Source organism: Bombina bombina, chromosome 11, assembly GCF_027579735.1.
Source record: "Bombina bombina isolate aBomBom1 chromosome 11, aBomBom1.pri, whole genome shotgun sequence".
Classification (NCBI taxonomy): domain Eukaryota; kingdom Metazoa; phylum Chordata; class Amphibia; order Anura; family Bombinatoridae; genus Bombina; species Bombina bombina.
The window spans coordinates 155191514-155217268 of record NC_069509.1 but is presented as its reverse complement, the minus strand read 5'-3'; the positions used below and the strand labels follow the sequence as shown (position 1 = coordinate 155217268).

General features: G+C 38.2%; 1 long non-coding RNA gene across 1 annotated transcript; it reads right to left on the bottom strand.

Annotated features, from left to right (window-relative positions):
- Window positions 1-220: 220 nt before the first annotated feature.
- On the bottom strand, window positions 221-23187 carry LOC128642010 (uncharacterized). The gene is made up of 3 exons (XR_008399608.1): window positions 22980-23187; window positions 1153-1348; window positions 221-435 (listed from the first exon to the last, which is right to left on the bottom strand). It is a non-coding gene; the product is annotated as an uncharacterized LOC128642010 (long non-coding RNA).
- Window positions 23188-25755: the final 2568 nt, after the last annotated feature.

The window sequence follows — 25755 nt, the reverse complement described above, 5'->3', positions numbered from 1 at the left end:
TACCAGCGCTGTCTGTAAGTGAGCGGTGAACATAAACGGCTCGTTAGCACCGCACAGCCTCTAACGCAAAACTCGTAATCTCGGTGATTGTTAATTATTTAAGATGCTTTCTTGATAAAATAAAAATGTCTCCACAATGCTAATCATATCACTGGTAGCACAAACATCACTGGGTGGTTTCTGGAGGGGGGGGGGGGAAATACAAATAAAAACAAGAATATCTAGTACAGAATTATATCTATATTTATTTACAGTTTTCTAACTGCTGTGTTACATTGGCCATATGATATTTACAGGCTAATTTGAAAGAGGAGTTACCCCTCTAGGGCAGAAAAATGCTCAGTGCTGGACTCCTCTTCCTCCTCACTTGGTATCCCTTCTTCCATGCTGGTGACACTGTCTTTCTTCTGACCCTTCCGCTTGAAGTACTGACACCTGCAAAGAAAGGTTTTATTTTATTAGTATTAAATCACTTACAGACTGTGACTTACATTATGACTTTACTTTGTTGCTTAATCTACTTGAGTAAGTGTGATATGTTTTATTTAAGATTAGTTGAGGCTCTTTATATGAAACCTACCTGCTAAAGCTTTTACAGTGACAAGTAACCTCAGTCTCAGGTCTTTAAATGTGTATAAAAATGTCACATCATGCGTTGTACTGAATAGTGTGAGTATTATACCTCACTGCTGAGGATACATATATATGTGTATATATATATATATATATATACATGTATAACAAAGTCCAATGATTGCACTCTCTGGATTTAACACACAGCAAACTTTAATGTGAACGTTTTCGGAGCATTCACTCCTTCCTTGTCTGAGGAAGGAGTGAATGCTCCGAAAACGTTCACATTAAAGTTTGCTGTGTGTTAAATCCAGAGAGTGCAATCATTGGACTTTGTTATTTGGAACTTATTGCACCCTGGTCCTTATTTCACTAGCGAGTGGGAGTGCGCTTTTCATCTTCAGTTGATATATGTATATATATATATATATATTTATATATACGTATGTCACTGACTACCCTATGACACTAATAGGTTTTGTACACTAAATATAGACCATGTTGAGTTAAACTTAGCCTTACATTTACAATTTGTACTTATTGATGATGATAAATAATAAATGAGATTTCGGTACTTACGTGAATCCTATCACAATTAGAGAAATAATTGCACCAACAAGAAACGGAACAACGATTTCGCCATTGCTCTTCCCGAACTTGTAAACTGGGATGATAGATTTTAGAAAATCATCCTCATCTTTAGAATAAGTTGGTGTTGTCACTTCAGCTGGCAGCTCGTCCCTGCTATATTTAGTGACATCCTCTACTACCTCACCTGTAGGCAAAACACAGACTGTTAGGTAAAATCCCCCTTGTAATGTACATAGGCATCTACTTATCAAGCCGTCAACTTACTTGCATTCGACGGCACCAATACACTCGCCTAAGATCGCCTAACATCGCTGCCGCGGACCTGAATACGTTCTCCAAAATTATCAAAAAAGCTGTCAAAACGCCACGCACCAAGTACAGTGCGATGAGCAGTGGACTGTTGTTAACTAACAGTCATCTATCTCGCTGCTCTTCTGCTTTTTCCCAGCTTTATTGGTACCCTGTCACTAAACACCCACACTATACTATACTGTTTACCCCCTATCCCGCCACTCCCGGAGCCCACTGCAACTCTAATAAATGTATTAACCCATAAACCGCCGCTCACGGACCCCACCGCAACTAAATAAAGTGTTTAACCCCTAAACCGCCACTCCCGGAGCCCACCGCCACCTACATTATACTTATTAACCCCTAATCTACCCCCCCTACACCGCCGCCGCCACCTACCTACATACATTTATTAACCCCTAATCTGCCGCCCCCAACGTCACTGCCACTATATGAAATTGATTAACCCCTATACCTAAGTCTAACCCTAACCCCCACTAACTTAAATATAATTTAAATAAATCTAAATACAATTCCTATCATTAACTAAATTATTCCTATTTAAAAAGAAATACTTACCTATAAAATAAACCATAAGCTAGCTACAATATAACTAATAGTTACATTGTAGCTAGCTTAGGGTTTATTTTTATTTTACAGGCAAGTTTGTATTTATTTTAACTAGGTAGAATAGTTACTAAATAGTTATTAACTATTTACTAACTACCTAGTTAAAATAAATACAAATTTACCTGTAAAATAAAACCTAACCTAAGTTACAATTACACCTAGCACTACACTATAATTAAATTGATTCCCTAAATTAAATACAATTAAATAAAATTAAATAAAATTATCTAAAGTACAAAAAAACAAAACACTAAATTACAGAACATAATAAACAAATTACAAGATTTTTAAACTAATTACACCTAATCTAATCCCCCTAACAAAATAAAAAAGCCCCCCAAAATAAAAAAAGCCCTACCCTACACTAAATTACAAATAGCCCTTTAAAATAAAAGGGCCTTTTGTGGGGCATTGCCCCAAAGTAATCAGCTCTTTTACCTGTAAAGAAAAGCACAAATGCCCCCCAACATTAAAACCCACCACCCACATAACCAACCCTACTCTAAAACCCACCCAATACCCCCTTAAAAAAACCTAACACTGACCCCTTGAAGATCACCTTACCGGGAGAAGTCTTCACCCAACCGGGCCGAAGTCCTCAACGAAGCCGGGAGAAGTCTTCATCCAAGCCGGGCGAAGTGGTCCTCCAGACGAGCAGAAGTCTTCATCCAGACGGCATCTTCTATCTTCATCCATCCGGTGCGGAGCGGCTCTATCTTCTAGACATCCGATACGGAGCATCCTCTTCATCCGACGTCTTCTTGAACAATGACGGTTCCTTTAAGTGACGTCATCCAAGATGGCGTCCCTTCAATTCCGATTGGCTGATAGAATTCTATCAGCCAATCGGAATTAAGGTAGGAAACATCCTATTGGCTCCGCGTCGGATGTCTAGAAGATGGAGCCGCTCCGCGCCGGATGGATGAAGATAGAAGATGCCGTCTAGATGAAGACTTCTGCCCATCGGGAGGACCACTTCTGCCCGTCTGGAGGACCACTTCTGCCGGCTTCGTTGAGGACTTCGGCCGGATGGGTGAAGACTTCTCCCGGTAAGGTGATCTTCAAGGGATTAGTGTTAGGTTTTTTTTAAGGGATAATTGGGTGGGTTTTAGAGTAGGGTTGGTTGTGTGGGTGGTGGGTTTTAATGTTGGGGGGGCATTTGTACTATTTTTACAGCTAAAAGAGCTGATTACTTTGGGGCAATGCCCCGCAAAAGGCCCTTTTAAGGGCTATTTGTAATTTAGTGTAGGGTAGGGCTTTTTTATTTTGAGGGGGCTTTTTTATTTCTTTAGGGGGATTAGATTAGGTGTAATTAGTTTAAAAATCTTGTAATTTGCTTATTATTTTCTGTAATTTAGTGGGGGGTTTTTGTACTTTAGATAATTTTATTTAATTGTATTTAATTGTATTTAGTTTAGGGAATGTATTTAATTATAGTGTAGTGTTAGGTGTAATTGTAACTTAGGTTAGGTTTTATTTTACAGGTATATTTGTATTTATTTTAACTAGGAAGTTATTAAATAGTTAATAACTATTTAGTAACTATTGTACCTAGTTAAAATAAATACAAACTTGCCTGTAAAATAAAAATAAACCCTAAGCTAGCTACAATGTAACTATTAGTTATATTGTAGCTAGCTTAGGGTTTATTTTATAGGTAAGTATTTAGTTTTAAATAGGAATAATTTATTTAATGATAGGAATATTTATTTAGATTTATTTTAATTATATTTAAGTTAGGGGGTGTTAGGGTTAGGGTTAGACTTAGGTTTAGGGGTTAATAAATTTAATATAGTGGCGGCAGTGTAGGGGTGGCAGATTAGGGGTTAATAAGTATTATGTAGGTGGCGGCGGTGTGGGGGGGGCAGATTAGGGGTTAATAACTTTATGTAGGTGGCGGCGGTGTCGGGGCAGCAGATTAGGGGTTAATAAGTATAATGTAGGTGGTGGCGGTGTCGGGGCGGAAGATTAGGGGTTAATAAGTATAATGTAGGTGGCAGCGGTGTAGGGGGGCAGATTAGGGGTTAATAAGTATAATGTAGGTGGCAGCGGTGTAGGGGGGCAGATTAGGGGTGTTTAGACTCGGGGTACATGTTAGGGTGTTAGGTGTAAACGTTACCATAGGAATCAATGGGATATTGGGCAGCAGCGAACATGAGCTTTCGCTGCTTTCAGACTCCCATTGATTCCTATGGCATCCGCCGCCTCCAGGGCAGCGGATTGAAAACCAGGTACACTGGGCCGGAATAGTGGCGAGCGTACCTGGTAGAAATTTGATAACTAGCAAAAGTAGTCAGATTGTGCCGAATTTGCATTCGGAACATCTGTAATGACGTAAGCATCAATCTGTGTCGGACTGAGTCTGGCGGATCGTATGTTACGTCACAAAATTCTACTTTTGCCGGTCTGTAGGGTTTGATAACTAAGGGGAATCAGGCTCGCCACAAATACGCTGCGGAATTCCAGCGTATTTGCGGTTGACGGCTTGATAAATTGATGCCATAGTGTCAACCTTCTATGCAATGGTATTGGGGCTCTTAACAAGTTAATAAGCTTTCTGATTTTACTAAAACGCTATTTATGAATAGCTGTATACTGTATTGTACATGTATACTCTTGTCATTATCTTATTAGCTTAGGATATATATCATGTTTCCATGGGTTTTCTTATCACTTTTAATTAAACAACAGAAATCTATAGTACATGTTTCTCCTATATTTATTATATTCTTATGAATGCTACTCTGATGCAGAGTTTTTAATTTTTCCTAAAATCACAAGGTAAACTTTATTAGCTACAGAGAGAAGCTTCATTTGGAACAGGGAAGCGTCTAAGAGGGATATTTATCAAGCCGTCAACCACAAATACACTGGAATTCCGCAGCGTAATTATGACGAGCATGATTCAACCCATTTATAAAAGCTTAGAGACCGGCAAAAGTTGAAATTTGTGACGTAACATACGATCCGCCTGTCTCTATCCGACACAGATCAATGCTTACGTCATTACAGATGTTCCGAATACAAATTTGGCACTATCTGACAACTTTTGCAAGTTATCAAACTTCTAACCGGTACGCTCTCCACTATTCCGGCCCAGTGTACCTGGCTTTCAACCCTCCACCCTGGAGGCCGCGGATGCCATAGGAATCAATGGGAGTCTGAAAGCAGCGAAAGCTCATGTTCGTTGCTGCCCGATATCCCATTGATTTCTATGCTAGAATAAAAGTTACGTTTACACCTAACACCCTAACATAAACCCAAGTCTAAACACCCCTAATCTGCCGCCCCTGACATCGCCGCCACCTACATAATGTTATTAACCTCTATCCCGCCGCTCCCCGACACCGCCGCAGCTAAATAAATGTATTAACCCTTATCTCGCCGCCCCCGGAGCCCACTGCAACTAAATAAATGTATTAACCCCTATCCCTCCGCTCCCGGAGCCCACCACAACTCTAATAAAGTTATTAACCCCTATCCCGTCTTTCCCCGGACCCCTCCGCAACTAAATAAATGTATTAACTCCTAAACCCCTGGCCTCCCACATCACTACCCTTAACTAAACCTATTAACCTCTAAACTGCCAGCCCCCCACATCGCCATAAACTAAATTAAGCTATTAACCCCTAAACCTAACAACCCGCTAACTTTACATTATAATTACTTCATCCCTATATTATAATAAATTTAAACTTACCTTTAGAATTAAAATAAACTATATTAGCTATTAATTAACCTACCATAACTATTATACTAAAATTACATTAAACTAACAATTAAATTAACTATATTACATATTTAAAAACCTAACCCTACTCAAGTTATTTAAAAGGCTCTTTTAAGGGCTATTTGTAATTTTAGTGTAGGGTAGGGCTTTTTTTATTTTGGGGGGACTTTATTTTGTTAGGGTGATTAGATTAGGTGTAATTAGTTTAAAAATCTTGTAATTTGTTTAATATTTTCTGTAATTTAGTGTTTGTTTTTTTAGTACTTTAGATAATTTTATTAATTTGTATTTAATTTAGGGAATTCATTTAATTATAGTGTAGTGTTAGGTGTAATTGTAACTTAGGTTAGGTTTTATTTTACAGGTACTTTTGTATTTATTTTAGCTAGGTAGTTAGTAAATAGTTAATAACTATTTAGTAACTATTCTACCTAGTTAAAATAAATACAAACTTGCCTGTAAAATAAAAATAAACCCTAAGCTAGCTACAATGTAACTATTAGTTATATTGTAGCTATCTTACGGCTAGATTTAGAGTTTTGTCGGTAACGACCCGCGTAGCTAACGCCGGCTTTTTTCTGGCCGCACCTTTAAAATAACTCTGGTATTGAGAGTCCATATAATGTCAGCGTTAGCCTCCAAAAAAGGAGCGTAGAGCATATTTAACGCCACTGCAACTCTCGATACCAGAGTTGCTTACGGACGCGGCCAGCCTCAAAAACGTGCTTGTGCACGATTCCCCCATAGGAAACAATAGGGCTGTTTGAGCTGAAAAAAAACCTAACACCTGCAAAAAAGCCGCGTTCAGCTCCTAACGCAGCCCCATTGTTTGCTATGGGGAAACACTTCCTACGTCTGCACCTAACACCCTAACATGTACCCCGAGTCTAAACACCCCTAACCTTACACTTATTAACCCCTATTCTGCCGCCCCCGCTATCGCTGACCCCTGTATATTATTTTTAACCCCTAATCTGCCGCTCCGTAAACCGCCGCTACTTACATTATCCCTATGTACCCCTAATCTGCTGCCCCTAACACTGCCGACCCCTATATTATATTTATTAACCCCTAATCTGCCCCCCACAACGTCGCCTACACTTATTAACCCCTAATCTGCCGAGCGGACCGCACCGCTATTATTATAAAGTTATTAACCCCTAATCCTCCTCACTAACCCTATAATAAATAGTATTAACCCCTAATCTGCCCTCCCTAACATCGCCGACACCTAACTTCAAACATTAACCCCTAATCTGCCGACCGGAGCTCACCGCTATTCTAATAAATGTATTAACCCCTAAAGCTAAATCTAACCCTAACACTAACACCCCCCTAAATTAAATATAATTTAAATCTAACGAAATTAATTAACTCTTATTAAATAAATTATTCCTATTTAAAGCTAAATACTTACCTGTTAAATAAATCCTAATATAGCTACAATATAAATTATAATTATATTATAGCTATTTTAGGATTTATATTTATTTTACAGGTAACTTTGTATTTATTTTAACCAGGTACAATAGCTATTAAATAGTTAAGAACTATTTAATAGCTACCTAGTTAAAATAATTACAAATTTACCTGTAAAATAAATCCTAACCTAAGTTACAATTAAACCTAACACTACACTAGCAATAAATAAATTAAATAAAATACCTACAATTACCTACAATTAAACCTAACACTACACTATCAATAAATTAATTAAATACAATACCTACAAATAACTACAATGAAATAAACTAACTAAAGTACAAAAAATAAAAAAGAACTAAGTTACAAAAAATAAAAAAATATTTACAAACATAAGAAAAATATTACAACAATTTTAAACTAATTACACCTACTCTAAGCCCCCTAATAAAATAACAAAGCCCCCCAAAATAAAAAAATGCCCTACCCTATTCTAAATTACTAAAGTTCAAAGCTCTTTTACCTTACCAGCCCTGAACAGGGCCCTTTGCGGGGCATGCCCCAAGAAGTTCAGCTCTTTTGCCTGTAAAAAAAAACATACAATACCCCCCCCCAACATTACAACCCACCACCCACATACCCCTAATCTAACCCAAACCCCCCTTAAATAAACCTAACACTAAGCCCCTGAAGATCTTCCTACCTTATCTTCACCATACCAGGTTCACCGATCGGTCCAGAAGAGCTCCTCCGATGTCCTGATCCAAGCCCAAGCGGGGGGCTGAAGAGGTCCATGATCCGGCTGAAGTCATCATCCAAGCGGGAGCTGAAGAGGTCCATGATCCGGCTGAAGTCTTCATCCAAGCGGGAGCTGAAGAGGTCCATGATCCGGATGAAGTCTTCTATCAACGGCATCTTCAATCTTCTTTCTTCGGGAGCCATCATCTTCCATCCGACGCGGAACATCCTCTTCTCCCGACGCCTACTAGCGGAATGACGGTTCCTTTAAATGACGTCATCCAAGATGGCGTCCCTCGAATTCCGATTGGCTGATAGGATTCTATCAGCCAATCGGAATTAAGGTAGGAAAATTCTGATTGGCTGATGGAATCAGCCAATCAGAATCAAGTTCAATCCGATTGGCTGATCCGATCAGCCAATCAGATTGAGCTTGCATTCTATTGGCTGTTCCGATCAGCCAATAGAATGCGAGCTCAATCTGATTGGCTGATCGGATCAGCCAATCGGATTGAACTTGATTCTGATTGGCTGATTCCATCAGCCAATCAGAATTTTCCTACCTTAATTCCGATTGGCTGATAGAATCCTATCAGCCAATCGGAATTCGAGGGACGCCATCTTGGATGACGTCATTTAAAGGAACCGTCATTCGGCTAGTAGGCGTCGGGAGAAGAGGATGTTCCGCGTCGGATGGAAGATGATGCCTTCCGAAGAAAGAAGATTGAAGATGCCGTTGATAGAAGACTTCATCCGGATCATGGACCTCTTCAGCTCCCGCTTGGATGAAGACTTCAGCCGGATCATGGACCTCTTCAGCTCCCGCTTGGATGATGACTTCAGCCGGATCATGGACCTCTTCAGCCCCCCGCTTGGGCTTGGATCAGGACATCGGAGGAGCTCTTCTGGACCGATCGGTGAACCTGGTATGGTGAAGATAAGGTAGGAAGATCTTCAGGGGCTTAGTGTTAGGTTTATTTAAGGGGGGTTTGGGTTAGATTAGGGGTATGTGGGTGGTGGGTTGTAATGTTGGGGGGGGGTATTGTATGTTTTTTTTTACAGGCAAAAGAGCTGAACTTCTTGGGGCATGCCCCGTAAAGGGCCCTGTTCAGGGCTGGTAAGGTAAAAGAGCTTTGAACTTTAGTAATTTAGAATAGGGTAGGGCATTTTTTTATTTTGGGGGTCTTTGTTATTTTATTAGGGGGCTTAGAGTAGGTGTAATTAGTTTAAAATTGTTGTAATATTTTTCTTATGTTTGTAAATATTTTTTTATTTTTCGTAACTTAGTTCTTTTTTATTTTTTGTACTTTAGTTAGTTTATTTCATTGTAGTTATTTGTAGGTATTGTATTTAATTAATTTATTGATAGTGTAGTGTTAGGTTTAATTGTAGGTAATTGTAGGTATTTAATTTAATTTATTTATTGCTAGTGTAGTGTTAGGTTTAATTGTAACTTAGGTTAGGATTTATTTTACAGGTAAATTTGTAATTATTTTAACTAGGTAGCTATTAAATAGTTCTTAACTATTTAATAGCTATTGTACCTGGTTAAAATAAATACAAAGTTACCTGTAAAATAAATATAAATCCTAAAATAGCTAGAATATAATTATAATTTATATTGTAGCTATATTAGGATTTATTTAACAGGTAAGTATTTAGCTTTAAATAGGAATAATTTATTTAATAAGAGTTAATTAATTTCGTTAGATTTAAATTATATTTAATTTAGGGGGGTGTTAGTGTTAGGGTTAGACTTAGCTTTAGGGGTTAATACATTTATTAGAATAGCGGTGAGCTCCGGTCGGCAGATTAGGGGTTAATAAGTGTAGGCAGGTGGAGGCGACATTGAGGGCGGCAGATTAGGGGTTAATAAATATAATATAGGGGTCGGCGGTGTTAGGGGCAGCAGATTAGGAGTACATAGCTATAATGTAGGTGGCGGCGCTTTGCGGTCGGCAGATTAGGGGTTAATTATTGTAGGTAGCTGGCGGCGACGTTGTGGGGGGCAGGTTAGGGGTTAATAAATATAATACAGGGGTCGGCGGTGTTAGGGGCAGCAGATTAGGGGTACATAGGGATAACTTAGCTGGCGGCGCTTTGCGGTCGGCAGATTAGGGGTTAATTATTGTAGTTAGCTGGCGGCGACGTTGAGGGGGGCAGGTTAGGGGTTAATAAATATAATACAGGGGTCGGCGGTGTTAGGGGCAGCAGATTAGGGGTACATAAGTATAACGTAGGTGGCGGTCGGCAGATTAGGGGTTAAAAAAATTGAATCGAGTGGCGGCGATGTGGGGGGACCTCGGTTTAGGGGTACATAGGTAGTTTATGGGTGTTAGTGTACTTTAGAGCACAGTAGTTAAGAGCTTTATGAACCGGCGTTAGGCCAGAAAGCTCTTAACTACTGACTTTTTTCTGCGGCTGGAGTTTTGTCGTTAGATTTCTAACGCTCACTTCAGACACGACTCTAAATACCGGAGTTAGAAAGATCCCATTGAAAAGATAGGATACACAAATGACGTAAGGGGATCTGCGGTATGGAAAAGTCGCGGCTGAAAAGTGAGCGTTAGACCCTTTTTTGAGTGACTCCAAATACCGGCGGTAGCCTAAAACCAGCGCTGGTTTTCACGGCTACCGCAAAACTCCAAATCTAGGCCTTAGGGTTTATTTTATAGGTAAGTATTTAGTTTTAAATAGGAATTATTTAGGTAATAATAGTAGTTTTATTTAGATTTATTTAAATTATATTTAAGTTAGGGGGTGTTAGGGTTAGGGTTAGACTTAGATTTAGGGGTTAATAACTTTTATATAGTGGCGGCAACGTTGGGGGAGGCAGATTACGGATTAAGAAGTGTATGTAGGTTGTGGCGACATTGGGGGTGGCAGATTAGGGGTTAATAAATATAATGTAGGTGTCGGCGATGTTGGGGGCAGCAGATTAGGGGTTCATAAGTATAATGTAGGTGGCGGCGGTGTCCGAAGCGGCAGATTAGGGGTTAATCAATATAATGTAGGTGTCGGCGATGTCGGGGGCGTCAGATTAGGGGTTAATAAGTGTAAGATTAGGGGTGTTTAGACTCGGGGTTCATGCTAGGGTGTTAGGTGTAGACATAAATGTATTTTCCCCATAGGAATCAATGGCGCTGCGTTAGGAGCTAAACGCTGCTTTTTTGCAGGTGTTAGTTTTTTTTCAGCCGGCTCTCCCCCATCGATTCCTATGGGGAAATCGTGCACAAGCATATTCAGCCAGCTCACCGCTAACGTAAGCAGCGCTAGTATTGAGGTGAGATGTGGAGCACAATTTTGCTATACGATCACTTTTTTGCGGTTAACGCCGGGTTTGTAAAAACCCGTAATACCAGCGCTGTCTGTAAGTGAGCGATGAGCATAAACTGCTCGTTAGCACCGCATAGCCTCTAACGCAAAACTCGTAATCTAGGTGTAAATTACACAGAATAAAAAATAAATGATCAAATATTTAAACTAATTGCACCTAATCTAATAGCCCTATCAAAATAAAAAATCCCCCCAAAATAAAAAAAAACCCTAGCCTAAAATAAACTACCAATGGCCCTTAAAAGGGCCTTTTGCGGGGCATTGCCCCAAAGAAATCAGCTCTTTTAGCTGTAAAAAAAAAATACAAACACCCCTCCAACAGTAAAACCCACCACCCACACAACCAAACCCCCCAAATAAAAACCTATCTAAAAAACCTAAGCTCCCCATTGCCCTGAAAAGGGCATTTGTATGGACACTGCCATTAAAAGAGCATTTAGCTCTTTTTCAGCCCAAAGTCCCTAACCTAAAATTAAAACCCACCCAATAAACCCTTAAAAAAACCTAACACTAACCCTCGAAGATCCACACAGTTTTCGAAGACCGGACATCCATCCTCATCCAAGCGGCAGAAGTCCTCAGCGAAGCTGGCAGAAGTCTTCATCCAAGCGGGCCGAAGTCTTCCTCCAAGTGGGCAGAAGTATTCAGACGGCATCTTCTATCTTCATCTATCCGGCGTGGAGCGGCTCCATCTTCAAGACATCCGGCGCGGAGAATCCTCTTCTTCCGACGTCTCTTGCACAATGAAGTTTCCCTTTAAATGACGTAATCCAAGATGGCGTCCCTTACATTCCGGTTGACTGATAGAATTCTATCAGCCAATAGGAATTAAGGTGGAAAAAAATTTGAGCTTTCATCCTATTGGCTGATCCAATCAGCCAATAGGGTTGAGCTCGCATTCTATTGGCTGATTGGAACAGCCAATAGAATGCAAGCTCCATCCTATTGGCTGATTTTATCAGCCAATAGGATTGAAGCTCAATCCTATTGGCTGATTGCATCAGCCAATATAATTTTTTCACCTTTAATTCCGATTGGCTGATAGAATTCTATCAGCTAATCGGAATTGAAGGGACGCCATCTTGGATGACGTCATTTAAAGGAACCTTCAGTGTACGGCTGGGACTGTATGAAGAGGATGCTCCATGCCGGATGTCTTGAAGATGGAGCCGCTCCACGCCGGATGGATGAAGATAGAAGATCCTGTCTGGATGAATACTTCTGCCCGCTTGGAGGACGACTTCTCCCGGCTTGATGAGGATGCATGTCCGGTCTTCAAAAAATGTAAGTGGATCTTCGGGGGTTAGTGTTAGGTTTTTTTAAGGGTATATTGGGTGGGTTTTATTTTTAGATTTGAGGTTTGGGCAAAGAAAAAGAGCTAAATGCCCTTTTAAGGGCAATGCCCATCCAAATGCCCTTTTCAGGGCAATGGGGAGCTTAGGTTTTTTAGATAGGAATTTATTTGGGGGGTTTGGTTGTGTGGGTGGTGGGTTTTACTGTTGGGGGGTTGTTTGTATTTTTTTTAACAGGTAAAAGAGCTGATTTCTTTGGGGCAATGCCCCGCAAAAGGTCCTTTTCAGGGCCATTGTCAGTTTAGTTTAGGCTAGGGTTTTTTATTTTGATGGGGCTATTAGATTAGTTGTAATTAGTTTAAATATTTGATAATTTCTTTTTTTATTTTGTGTAATTTAGTGGGTTTTTTTTGTAATTTAGTTAATTGTATTTAATTAATGTAATTTATTTAATTTTAGTGTAATGTTTTTACTGTAAGACAGGTTAGGTTTTATTTTACAGGTAAATTTGTATTTATTTTAACTAGGTAGTTAGTAAATAGTTAATAACTATTTACTAACTAGTCTACCTAGTTGAAATAAATATAAACTTAGCTGTGAAATAAAAATAAAACCTAAGATAGCTACAATGTCACTATTAGTTATATTGTAGTTAGCTTAGGGTGTATTTTATAGGTATTTCGTTTTAAATAGGAATTAGTTAGGTAATGATAGTAAGTTTTGTTTAGATTTATTTGAATTATATTAAAGTTAGGGTTAGACTTAGTGTTTGGTTTAGGGGTTAATATATTTATTTAGTGTTGGTGATGTGGGAGGCCAGAGGTTTAGGGGTTAATAACTTTAGTATAGTGGCGGTGGCGGCGACGTTGGGGACGGCAGATTAGGGGTTAATAAGTGTAGGTAGGTGGCGGCGACATTGGGGGCGGCAGATTAGGGGTTAATAAGTGTAATGTAGGTGGCGGCAATGTTGGGATGGCAGATTAGGGGTTAATAAGTGTAATGTAGGTGGCGGTGATGTCGGGGGTGGCAGATTAGGGGTTAATAAGTGTAATGTAGGTGGCTGCAATGTTAGGGGTGGCAGATTAGGGGTTAATAAGTGTAATGTAAGTGGTGGCGATGTCGGGGGCAGCAGATTAGGGGTTAATAAGTATAATGTAGGTGGCTGCGATGTCGGGGGTGGCAGATTAGGGGTTAATAACTGTAATGTAGGTGGCGGCGACGTTGGGGGAGGCAGATTAGGTGTTAATAAGTGTAGGTAGGCTGCAGCGACATTGGGGGCGGCAGATCAGGGGTTAATAAGTGTAATGTAGGTGTCAGCGATGTCGGGGGCAGCATATTAGGGGTGTTTAGACTCAGGGTTTATGTTAGGGTGTTAGGTGTAAATATAACTTTTCTTTCCCCATAGGAATCAATGGGGCTGCATTACGAAGCTTTAAGCTCCTTTATTGCAGGTGTTAGGCTTTTTTTTTTAGCCTGCTCTCTCCATTGATGTCTATGGGGAAATCGTGCACGAGCACGTAAAACCAGCTCAAAGCAGCGCTGGTATTTGTGTGTGGTATGGAGCTCAACGCTGCCATATTGCCCGCTAACGCCGGGTTTTTGCAAACCTGTAATAGCAGCGCTATTAAAGGTGAGCGTTGGAAATAACTTGCAAGTTATTACCGAGCCTCTCATAACGCAAAACTCGTAATCTGGCCGTTAAATAATTATTAATAATTATTATTAATATTTTTTTATATTATTTTTATATTTAACATTTGCATAGCATGCCTTAAGATAACTGTCTTCAAGTGTAGTAACCCGCTACCACTTTAGACCTAAACCATTCTTCACATAGGAAAAAAAAATATTTATATTCCCATATATATTTCTGTATATAGCTGAATATTTTTTTTAATATATATCTATACCTATATAAATATATACAGGTATTGGTATATATTCAGATGTATAAAGAAATATATATTTAAATATAAATATTACATAGATTTCAGTGTGAAGAATATTGGAATGTGTAATATATATTAATAGCTCAGTTCAGGTTAGCACGCAAGTATGGGTGTTTGTTTTTTTAGCTTGCACGCTCCATTAAAACTCAACTCTTTGCTCGCATTGGTTTTCGCTCATGCACAAACTTTTTACTTGCAACTTATAATACAAGAGCTACCCGACGTGCACAAAACGTTAGCTTCTTACAAAGTTACTAAGTGTATTACTTTTCAATGTAGAAAAAAAGGATAACGTACAACAACAAAAAGGTTTAACTAGTGCTCTTTCATATGCATTATAGAACATTTTAGCACTGACATTCTTGTTGTACAGGTTGGTGAGAGATATGGGACGTTAGAAGAGATTCCTCAATTTCTTGCGTTCCTCAGGCTACATTCCATGTTAAATGACAATCTTTGAAGCTGTCCCTCTGTTCCTTAAATTCTTCGGCTCACATTCCATATTAAAGAAACACAAAAACCAATCTAGAGCCAACCCTGGCTATAGAAAGGGCAATGGAAACCAGTTGTCCCTGGTACAGTTTTAAAGGGACAGTATACACCAATTTTCAGAAAAATGCATGTAATAGACACTAATAATAATTATTATAAAACATTACCTTTAAAATGACTAACTCTCCCCTGCATTAAAATGATTTGTAAGCATAAAATATACAGAGAAATACAGCAAGTTTAGTAGATTTATAAGACATTATGGGCTAAATTATGAGTAGAGCGCAAATGTTTGCGCGTGAGCGATAATAGGTTTATCGTGGGTGTTTGTGCTCATCGGGCTTATCGCTTGTATTATGAGTCGGAAGTAATCGTAATTGCGTGAGTGCAATCACAATTTACGCTACAATTATTACCAGAGAACACTGGCTAAAAGTTTTGCAAAACAAAAAAGCTGCACAAAACACATAAAAAATACTTTACGTAAGTACGGTTACTCTCATAATAAAACTATATTATAAAATTATTTTTAAAAAAATTGCACACAAAAGTTATAAGGACTCAAAGATATGAGATCTCAGGTGTTAGAAAAAAAAAAGGCAGGCAAAGGACCTTTAAAGGGCCACTGAACCCAAATTTTTTCTTTCGTGATTCAAACAGAGCATGCGATTTTAAGCAACTTTCTAATATACTCCTATTATTAATTTTTCTTCGTTCTCTTGCTATTTGTTTTTGCAAAAGAAGGCATCTAAGCTTTTTTATTGGTTCAGAACTCTTGACAGCACTTTTTTATTGGTGGATGAATTTATCCACCAATCAGCAATCAGCAGTTGTTTACAAAAAATGGGCCGGCATCTAAACTTACATTCTTGCATTTCAAATAAAGATACCAAGAGAATGAAGAAAATTTGATGATAGGAGTAAATTAGAAAGTTGCTTAAAATGTCATGCTCTATCTGAATCACAAAAGAAAAAAAGTGGGTTCCTTTGAGTGCTAAGCACTTTCCCACCTGGGTGCTAAGGTTTTTTAAAGTTTTTATTTTATTTTATACTTTTAAAAATATATTTTTTTTAACTTTACTTTTTTATATTTCAGATCCCCAAGACTTACACTGTTGGAAAGGTTAGGCGATTACCTTTCCAACAGTGGGTCTTGGGGGTCTGTAGCTGCTTAGATGCCTGAGATACAAGCTTCTAAACAGCATGCCCCCTGCTCCTATATTTAACATTGTTAAATGTTAAATAAAGTTGCTCGGTGACGTCATCACGTCATTGCGCGTGACGTCACCACGTGTAACGTGAAGCCCCGGCAATGCCTGTCATTATGCAGGCCCGATCGTTGGGGTAGGAGCCGGTGGGAGCCCCCAGATCTCCCTTAAAGTGGGAGAGTGCTAGTGACAGCTCTGAGCCGTCATTAGCACCTGACTGAGACAATTTGTGACGGCTCAGAGCCGTCATTAGCACTCAAGGGGTTAAAGGGACATGAAATCCAAATTTTTTTTCCCATGATTCAGACAGAGAATACAATTTCAAACAACATTCCAATTTACTTCTATTATTTAATTAGCTTCATTCTTCAGATATCCTTTGTTGAAGAAATAGCAATGCACATGGGTGAGCCAATCACACGAGGCATCTATGTGCAGCCTCCAATCAGCTGCAGCAGAGCATATTTAGACATACTTTTCAACAAAGGATTTCAAGAGAATGAAGCAAATTAGAAGTAATAGAAAATAATAGAAGTAAATTGGAAAGTTGTTTAAAATTGCATGCTCTTTCTAAATCACAAAAGAAAAAATTGTGTTTCATGTCCCTTTAACATTGAGATATATACATATACATCTCTATATATGTGTACACATGGATTTATATGTGTATACATTTATTCACAAATAAAAACATATATATGTACACACATAAGACCTATATATAAGTGCATTGGAGCCCTTTGGTAGAGGAAAACATGAAAAAAAACCATATATACAATATTCATTTTTAATAAGGGTTTCAGCTATGTATTTACTGTAAATATTTCACATTCTGTACATAGCAGAATATGTTCTAAGTATTTATAAATAGATATTCCTATATACTGTTTATCTGTATATATCTATACCATTATATAATCATATAGATTTATAGGTATAGATATATATTGTAACCAAAATACCATCATATATATGTACAAAATATGTATTTATGAATAATTAGAACATATTCTGCAATGTGAAGATAATTGTAATGAGAAATATTCATGTTTTCCTGAGACAATGCGCTAGGGTTTGCGCGTGAGTATGGTTTTAGGTTTTTTTCCACTTTTTTCTTTCTACTTCTATGGGAGACTACGTGAACGTGTACGCAATTTCTAAGTTCTGCTTTTTGCACTTGTTAGGTTAGCGCGTGAGTGAAAACAATTTATTTTCAACTCATAAAATGTGCGCAACCCGACGTGAGCAAAAAGCTTACTTCTAGTGCAATAAACACTCGAACTGGAGCATTAATTAGCGCACCACTTGTAATCTAGCCCTATATATTTTCATCACATGCATCTTATAAGGCTGCAACTATCACTCACCAACAAGAAGGCTGATCCCGTGCTAGGACCCCATTTAAGTGATAAGCCGAATATTACATTCAAAAAAGGGAAAAGTCTCAAAAACCTTTTAGCACCTAGTAGATTGAAGGCAATAAAAACCACAAAAACTCAGGGGGATAGTTGGTTGGCTAATTGGAAGGGCACTTTAAAATATGCGAAACCAAGAGGTAACGTGCAAACATGTAAATAGGTTTAAACATTTCAAAAATGCAGATAGTACTGATAAATGTGAAATTGATTTTAAAAGTAATTGTGAATCCACCTTTGTAGTCTATTTGTTAGAATGTGGGTGTGGCCTAATTTATGTGGTCCGCACAAAACGACAGATCAGGCTTAGGGTGAATGAGCACATTTATGGCATTAAAGAAAAATTAGGCAAACATAATATGTCCAAACATTTTTTAGAACACCATAACAGTAACCCTGAATCTTTAAAAGTGCAAGTCATAGGGTGGGTGGCACCAACAAGACACAATAGACTATTAGAATTAAGAAAATTGGAAACTTATTGGATATATAAGCTCAAACGTTTACATCCTCTAGGACTAAATATACAGTAGATATCGATGTGGCAGCTTATATGTAAATTAGAACATGATTTGGAACATATTTAGCCCATTAATTCAGTTCTTTTAAACATGATTTTTTTTTTTTAATTATATTAGGTTCTTTTAAATTGCAATTTTTGATCAATTGGTATGTTAGTTTTGTTTTATAGTATATATATTTTTCATATATATATATATATATATATATATATATATATATATATATATATTTATATATATTCAACTTTTAGTATATATTATATTTATATGCTTTTATAAATGTATTTCTATATTCGTAATTCGATAAGCATTAAGAAATGTATTATTTAATCTCATCTTTGTGTATTAGAGTTAGGATTTCATAGAAACAAACATTTTTAATGTTTTATATTTTTTGTTTACATTGAATATGGCAGAGGCACTATTCCGTTTTAGCTGGATTACAGCACGCCATTTCACTACACCCCCCTAGAAATGATGATTTAGATTGGTCCACAGATTAACCAATAGCGGCCAATCAGTTACACACCCCCAGGAGCGGGTAAGACTTTGACGGCACTATAAAAGATCAACCATTAGGAGAAGCCGGCATACGACATTCCTCTTGAGAAAGCCCAGCAATTACTGGGAGAAACGCATTGGGGTCATTAGTTACATTATCACCAATAGGGTGATTCGCACATTAGCTGCCACAATTCCATTGCCTCAATACTGCAACTGTTACTCTGTTGTGAATCCGGATATCCCTGAGTACAGACGGTTAGCGAGAGATGTTTAACAGCAGTCTTATTTGGGTGTGTGAGCAGTCTGCCAGGGTTTTAACACTTTATGGGCTTGAATAGTCTAACTCAATGTGAGTAGATAATATTATGCGTGTCATTGTATACTAATAAAACTACACTTAAATCTCCTTTGCGCTCTATTTCTTGTTTTGCATGCAAATAGCACTCTTCACTTTTAAATATTACAATTTCTTTTTCTTTTCAATTCTACAAATGCATCTATTTTCAGTGAATAGAAATCTAAAATGTTGTTGTACTCCTCCTTGTTTATAGCGCTGCAGAATCTGTAGAGCGCTATCTGTTTATAGCGCTCTACAAATAACCGATAATAATAATAATATGTATGGAAATCTGCACAATATAGAGAGTATAGAAATCTGCACAATATAGAGAGTATGAGAATCTGCACAATATAGAGAGTATGGGAATCTGCACAATATAGAGAGTATGGGAATCTGCACAATATAGAGAGTATGGGAATCTGCACAATATAGAGAGTATGGGAATCTGCACAATATAGAGAGTATGGGAATCTGCACAATATAGAGAGTATGGGAATCTGCACAATATAGAGAGTATGGGAATCTGCACAATATAGAGAGTATGGGAATCTGCACAATATAGAGTGTATGGGAATCTGCACAATATAGAGAGTATGGGAATCTGCACAATATAGAGAGTATGGGAATCTGCACAATATAGAGAGTATGGGAATCTGCACAATATAGAGAGTATGGGAATCTGCACAATATAGAGAGTATGGGAATCTGCACAATATAGAGAGTATGGGAATCTGCACAATATAGAGAGTATGAGAATCTGCACAATATAGAGAGTATGAGAATCTGCACAATATAGAGGGTATGGGAATCTGCACAATATAGAGGGTATGGGAATCTGTACAATATAGAGAGTATGAGAATCTACACAATATAGAGGGTATGGGAAACTGCACAAAATAGAGAGTATGGGAGTCTGCACAATATAGAGAGTATGGGAATCTGCACAATATAGAGGGTATGGGAATCTGCACAATATAGAGGGTATGGGAATCTGTACAATATAGAGAGTATGAGAATCTACACAATATAGAGGGTATGGGAAACTGCACAAAATAGAGAGTATGGGAGTCTGCACAATATAGAGAGTATGAGAATCTACACAATATAGAGGGTATGGGAAACTGCACAAAATAGAGAGTATGGGAGTATGCACAATATAGAGAGTATAGTAATCCGCACTATATAAAGTTTTGAAGTCTGCCCAATATAGAGAGTATGGGAGTCTGCACAATATAGAGAGTATGGGAATCTGCACAATATAGAGAGTATGGGAATCTGCACAATATAAAGAGTATGGGAATCTGCACAATATAGAGAGTATGGGAGTCTGCACAATATAGAGAGTATGGGAATCTGCACAATATAGAGAGTATGGGAATCTGCACAATATAGAGAGTATGGGAATCTGCACAATATAAAGAGTATGGGAATCTGCACAATATAGAGAGTATGGGAGTCTGCACAATATAGAGAGTATGGGAATCTGCACAATATAAAGAGTATGGGAATCTGCACAATATAGAGAGTATGGGAGTCTGCACAATATAGAGAGTATGGGAATCTGCACAATATAGAGTATATGGGAGGGAGTCTGCACAATATAGAGAGTATGGGAGTCTGCACAATATAGAAAGTATGGGAATCTGCACAATATAGAGAGTATGGAAATCTGCACAATATAGAGAATATGGGAATCTGCACAATATATAGGGTATATGGGAGGGAGTCTGCACAATATAGAGTGTATGGGAGTCTGCACAATATAGAGTGTATGGGAGTCTGCACAATATAGAGTGTATGGGAGTCTGCACAATATAGAGTGTATGGGAGTCTGCACAATATAGAGTGTATGGGAATATGCACAATATAGAGTATATGGGAATCTGCACAATATATAGAGTGTATGAGAGGGGGTCTGCACAATATAGAGTATATGGGAATCTGCACAATATATAGAGTGTATGGGAGGGAGTCTGCACAATATAGAGTATATGGGAATCTGCACAATATATAGAGTGTATGGGAGGGAGTCTGCACAATATAGAGTATATGGGAATCTGCACAATATATAGAGTGTATGGGAGGGGGTCTGCACAATATAGAGTGTATGGGAGGGAGTCTTCACAATATAGAGTATATGGGAATCTGCACAATATATAGAGTGTATGGGAGGGAGTCTGCACAATATAGAGTGTATGGGAGGGAGTCTGCACAATATAGAGTATATGGGAATCTGCAAAATATAGAGTGTATGGGAGGAAGTCTGCACAATATAGAGTGTATGGGAGGGAGTCTGCATAATATAGAGTGTATGGGAGGGAATCTGCACAATATAGAGTGTATGGGAGGGAATCTGCACAATATAGAGTGTATGGGAGGGAGTCTGCACAATATAGAGTGTATGGGAGGGAGTCTGCACAATATAGAGTGTATGGGAGGGAGTCTGCACAATATAGAGTGTATGGGAGGGAGTCTGCACAATATAGAGTGTATGGGAGGGAGTCTGCACAATATAGAGTGTATGGGAGGGAGTCTGCACAATATAGAGTGTATGGGAGGGAATCTGCACAATATAGAGTGTATGGGAGAGAGTCTGCACAATATAGAGTGTATGGGAGGGAATCTGCACAATATAGAGTGTATGGGAGAGAGTCTGCACAATATAGAGTGTATGGGAGGGAATCTGCACAATATACAGGGCCGGATTTCCCATTAGGCACAGTAGGCATGTGCCTACAGGCGCCTTGCAGTGAGGGGCGCCTGCCTGTCAATAATAAAAAAAAAAAAAAAAAAAAAAAAAAAAAAATTTTTTTTTTTTTTTTTTTTTTTTTTTTTATGAGGGCATTTATTTTAGTAAGAATTGTGCTGCCAGGTGCCTACAAAGTCGAGTGTTTCATTGGGAATATGTTACAGCAGTTGAGGGAGCCATGAAGGAGAGAGGGGCAAAGATTAAAACTAAACCCCTCCCATTGAATTTCTAAATTCTAATTTTAAACACATTTGTTGACCCCTGGATTACATATAATCTACAACATTCCATGTTTTCCTTTGAGAGCAACATCATATGATATTTATATTTCAGAACAAAATAAATGTAACATCTGTGTGTGTTTGTACCAAAAATATCAGAGTTTACAAGATTTTTTTCCCTACATTTTATATTTTCTTCCACTGGCTGCACAGGTTGTTGATGGTGATGAGCTTGCATGCTGCTAGTTTTAATATTGCTATTGTTTACACAAAACTGTGTTTGACTCCAACAAAATGTTAAGCACATAGTCAAAGTCATCTCCAGAAAAGCAATACACTAATGGCTTGTCAATAAACATGTCCTATGAGCCCATCTGGGTCTGCACAGATGTGTATTGCTGTCTCAGAACTGACATTGACTATGTGTTTAACTCTTTTGCAAGAGGCTAACACACTTCTCTGCAAGCACTAGTGCAATAATAAAATGCCCAGCAAACTGTCACATTTGATGTCCCTTTAAATAGGGTTTTCTTTAGAATATTTTGCATTAAAAGTTTAACATGATTTGTTTTTGTTATACATAATAGAAATTGTATGGCCATTTGAGTCAAGTGAATATTGATTTTTGGTGTAGCTTCCATTACAACAAATATTGCAATTGGTGTGTGTATTTGTGTATCTCCATAAAAGGGAAAATGTAATTTTACATCTAATATTTATTTTTAGTTGTCCTAAATAATAATAAAAAAAAGTCCTCATTTTTTCCACTTTTTTCTAGGGGGGGTGGGGGGGTGGGGGGGGGCGCTTCAGGTTTTTGTGCCTACAGGCACCTGAGATGTAAATCCGGCCCTGACAATATAGAGTGTATGGGAGAGAGTCTGCACAATATAGAGTGTATGGGAGGGAATCTGCACAATATAGAGTGTATGGGAGGGAGTCTGCACAATATAGAGAGTATGGGAGTCTGCACATCTCACCTCTATATATAACAGGTCTGCTGCTGTCTGACACCGCACTAGAGTTCAGGATCAGGAAGGGGGAGAAAAGTCCAGAGAGGAACGCAGTAACTATTTACATTGAGCTACAACGGAACAGTGACACCTACAGGTAGAAATGAAAAGTGCAGGCTCTAATTTGATTTTCTCAGGCTCTGCTCTTTCCGGGATCTTATGTTAGCTTTGCGGGTGTCAGGGAGCCGCTATTTCAATGAGGGAGACTCCCGGAACTTCCGGGAGAGTTGGGATGTCTGCAGTGCACAGATTTGGGGGCAGATGTGATTGATCAGCTTCTACTATTGCATGCTGGTAGCTGTAGTCCTCTCCTATTTTATTATCAAGGGTTAAGGACTACAGCTGCCCATATTATTATGATAAGTTTACATTGAAGGGACAGGAACAGGAGGGTTTACAAATAACATTGCTGTGTGGGGCAGTTGCCCATAAAGGTGGAAGGGAGAAAAAAGAAGGGAAATAAAAGATGTTTTTAAGGTGGTATTTCAAGGATGCATTATTTCTTTAGAAAAACAGACATTAAAGGGACAATTTTCTTTCATGATTCAGATAGAGCATACAACTTTCTAATTTACTCCTATTATCAATTTTTCTTTGTTCTTTTGGTATCTTTATTTGAAATGCAAGAATGTAAGTTTAGATGCCGGCCCATTTTTGGTGAACAGCCTGGGTTCTTCTTGCTGATTGTTGAATAAATTCATCCACCAATAAAAAAAAGTGCTGTCCAGAGTTCTGAACAAAAAAAAAAAAAAAAAAAAAAAAGCTTAGGTGCATTCTTTTTCAAATAAACAGCTAGATTACGAGTTTTGCGTTATGGGTGAAAAAGCAGCACTATGGCTCTTTTTCACTACCGCTGGTATTACGAGTTTTGCAGGTACAGCTGTACCGCACACTTTTTTGGCCGTAACGCAACGTAACTACCGCAGCTTTCAAAAAGTCCTTTTTCAATGGGTCTTCCATAGCACCGGTATTACGAGTTTGGCTGTCGGGCCAAAAAGTGAGCGATACAGCCTATACCGTCAAGATCCATACCGTAAACTGAAAGTCAGTAGTTATGGGTTTTGCGCTACAAATCCGTAAAACTCATAACTAAAGTGTTAAAAAGTACACTAACACCCATAAACTACCTATTAACCCCTAAACCGCCTTACTCCCGCATCGCAAACACTAAAATAAAATTATTAACCCTAATCTGCTGTCCCTAACATCTCCGCAACCTACATTACTGTTATTAACCCCTAATCTGCTGCCCACAAAATCGCCGCCACTATACTAAAGTTATTAACCCCTAAACCTTACCCTAAGTCTAACCCTAACACCCACTAACTTTAATATAATTAAAATAAATCTAAATAAAAATTACTATCTTTAACTAAATCATTCCTATTTAAAAATAAATACTTACCTATAAAATAAACCCTAAGCTAGCTAAAATATAACTAAGTTACATTCTAGCTAGCTTTAGTTTTATTTTTATTTCACAGGCAAGTTTGTATTTATTTTAACTAGGTAGACTAGTTACTAAATAGTTATTAACTATTTACTAGCTACCTAGCTAAAATAAATACAAATTTACCTGTAAAATAAAACCTAACCTGAGTTACACTAACACCTAACCTTATACAACAATTAAATAAATGACATTAATTAAATACAATTAACTAAATTACAAAAACAAACACTAAATTACACAAAATAAAAAATAAATGACCAAATATTTAAACTAATTACACCTAATCTAATAGCCCTATCAAAATAAAAAAGCCCCCCCAAAATAAAAAAACCTAGCCTAAACTAAACTGCCAATAGCCCTTAAAAGGGCCTTTTGTGGGTCATTGCCCCAAAGAAATCAGCTCTTTTACCTGTAAAAAAAAAAATACAAACAACCCCCCTACAGTAAAACCCACCACCCACACAACCAACCCCACAAATAAAAACCTATCTCAAAAACCTATGCTCCCCATTGCCCTGAAAAAGGCATTTGGTTGGGCATTGTCCATAAAAGGGCATTTAGCTCTTTTTTCAGACCCTAAGCTAAAAATAAAACCCACCCAATAAACCCTTAAAAAAACCTAACAATAACCCCCGAAGATCCATTTACAGTTTTTGAAGACCGTACTTCTACAAAGCGTCAGAAGTCCTCAGCGAAGCCGTCAGAAGTCTTCATCCAAGCGGGCCGAAGTCTTCATTAAAGGTGAAAAAATCCTATTGGCTGATCAATCAACCAATAGAATTGAGCTTGCATTCTATTGGCTATTCCAATCAGCCAATAGAATGCAAGCTCAATCCTATTGGCTGATTGGATGTCTTGAAGATGGAGCCGCTCCGCGCCGGATGGATGAATATAGAAGATGCCGTCTGGATGAAGACTTCTGCCGGCTTGGATGAAGACTTTGGCCCGCTTGGATGAAGGCTTCTGAAGGCTTCGCTGAGGACTTCTGCCGCTTTGTTGAGGTTGGATGTCCGGTCTTCAAAAACTGTAAGTGGATCTTCAGGGGTTAGTGTTAGGTTTTTTTAAGAGTTTATTGGGTGGGTTTTATTTTTAGCTTAGGGTTTGGGCTAAAAAAGAGCTAAATGCCCCTTTAAGGGCAATGCCCATCCAAATGCCCTTTTCAGGGCAATGGGGAGCTTAGGTTTTTTAGATAGGTTTTTATTTGGGGGTCGGTTGTGTGGGTGGTGGGTTTTACTGTTGGGGTTTGTTTGTATTTTTTTTTTACAGGTAAAAGAGCTGATTTCTTTGGGG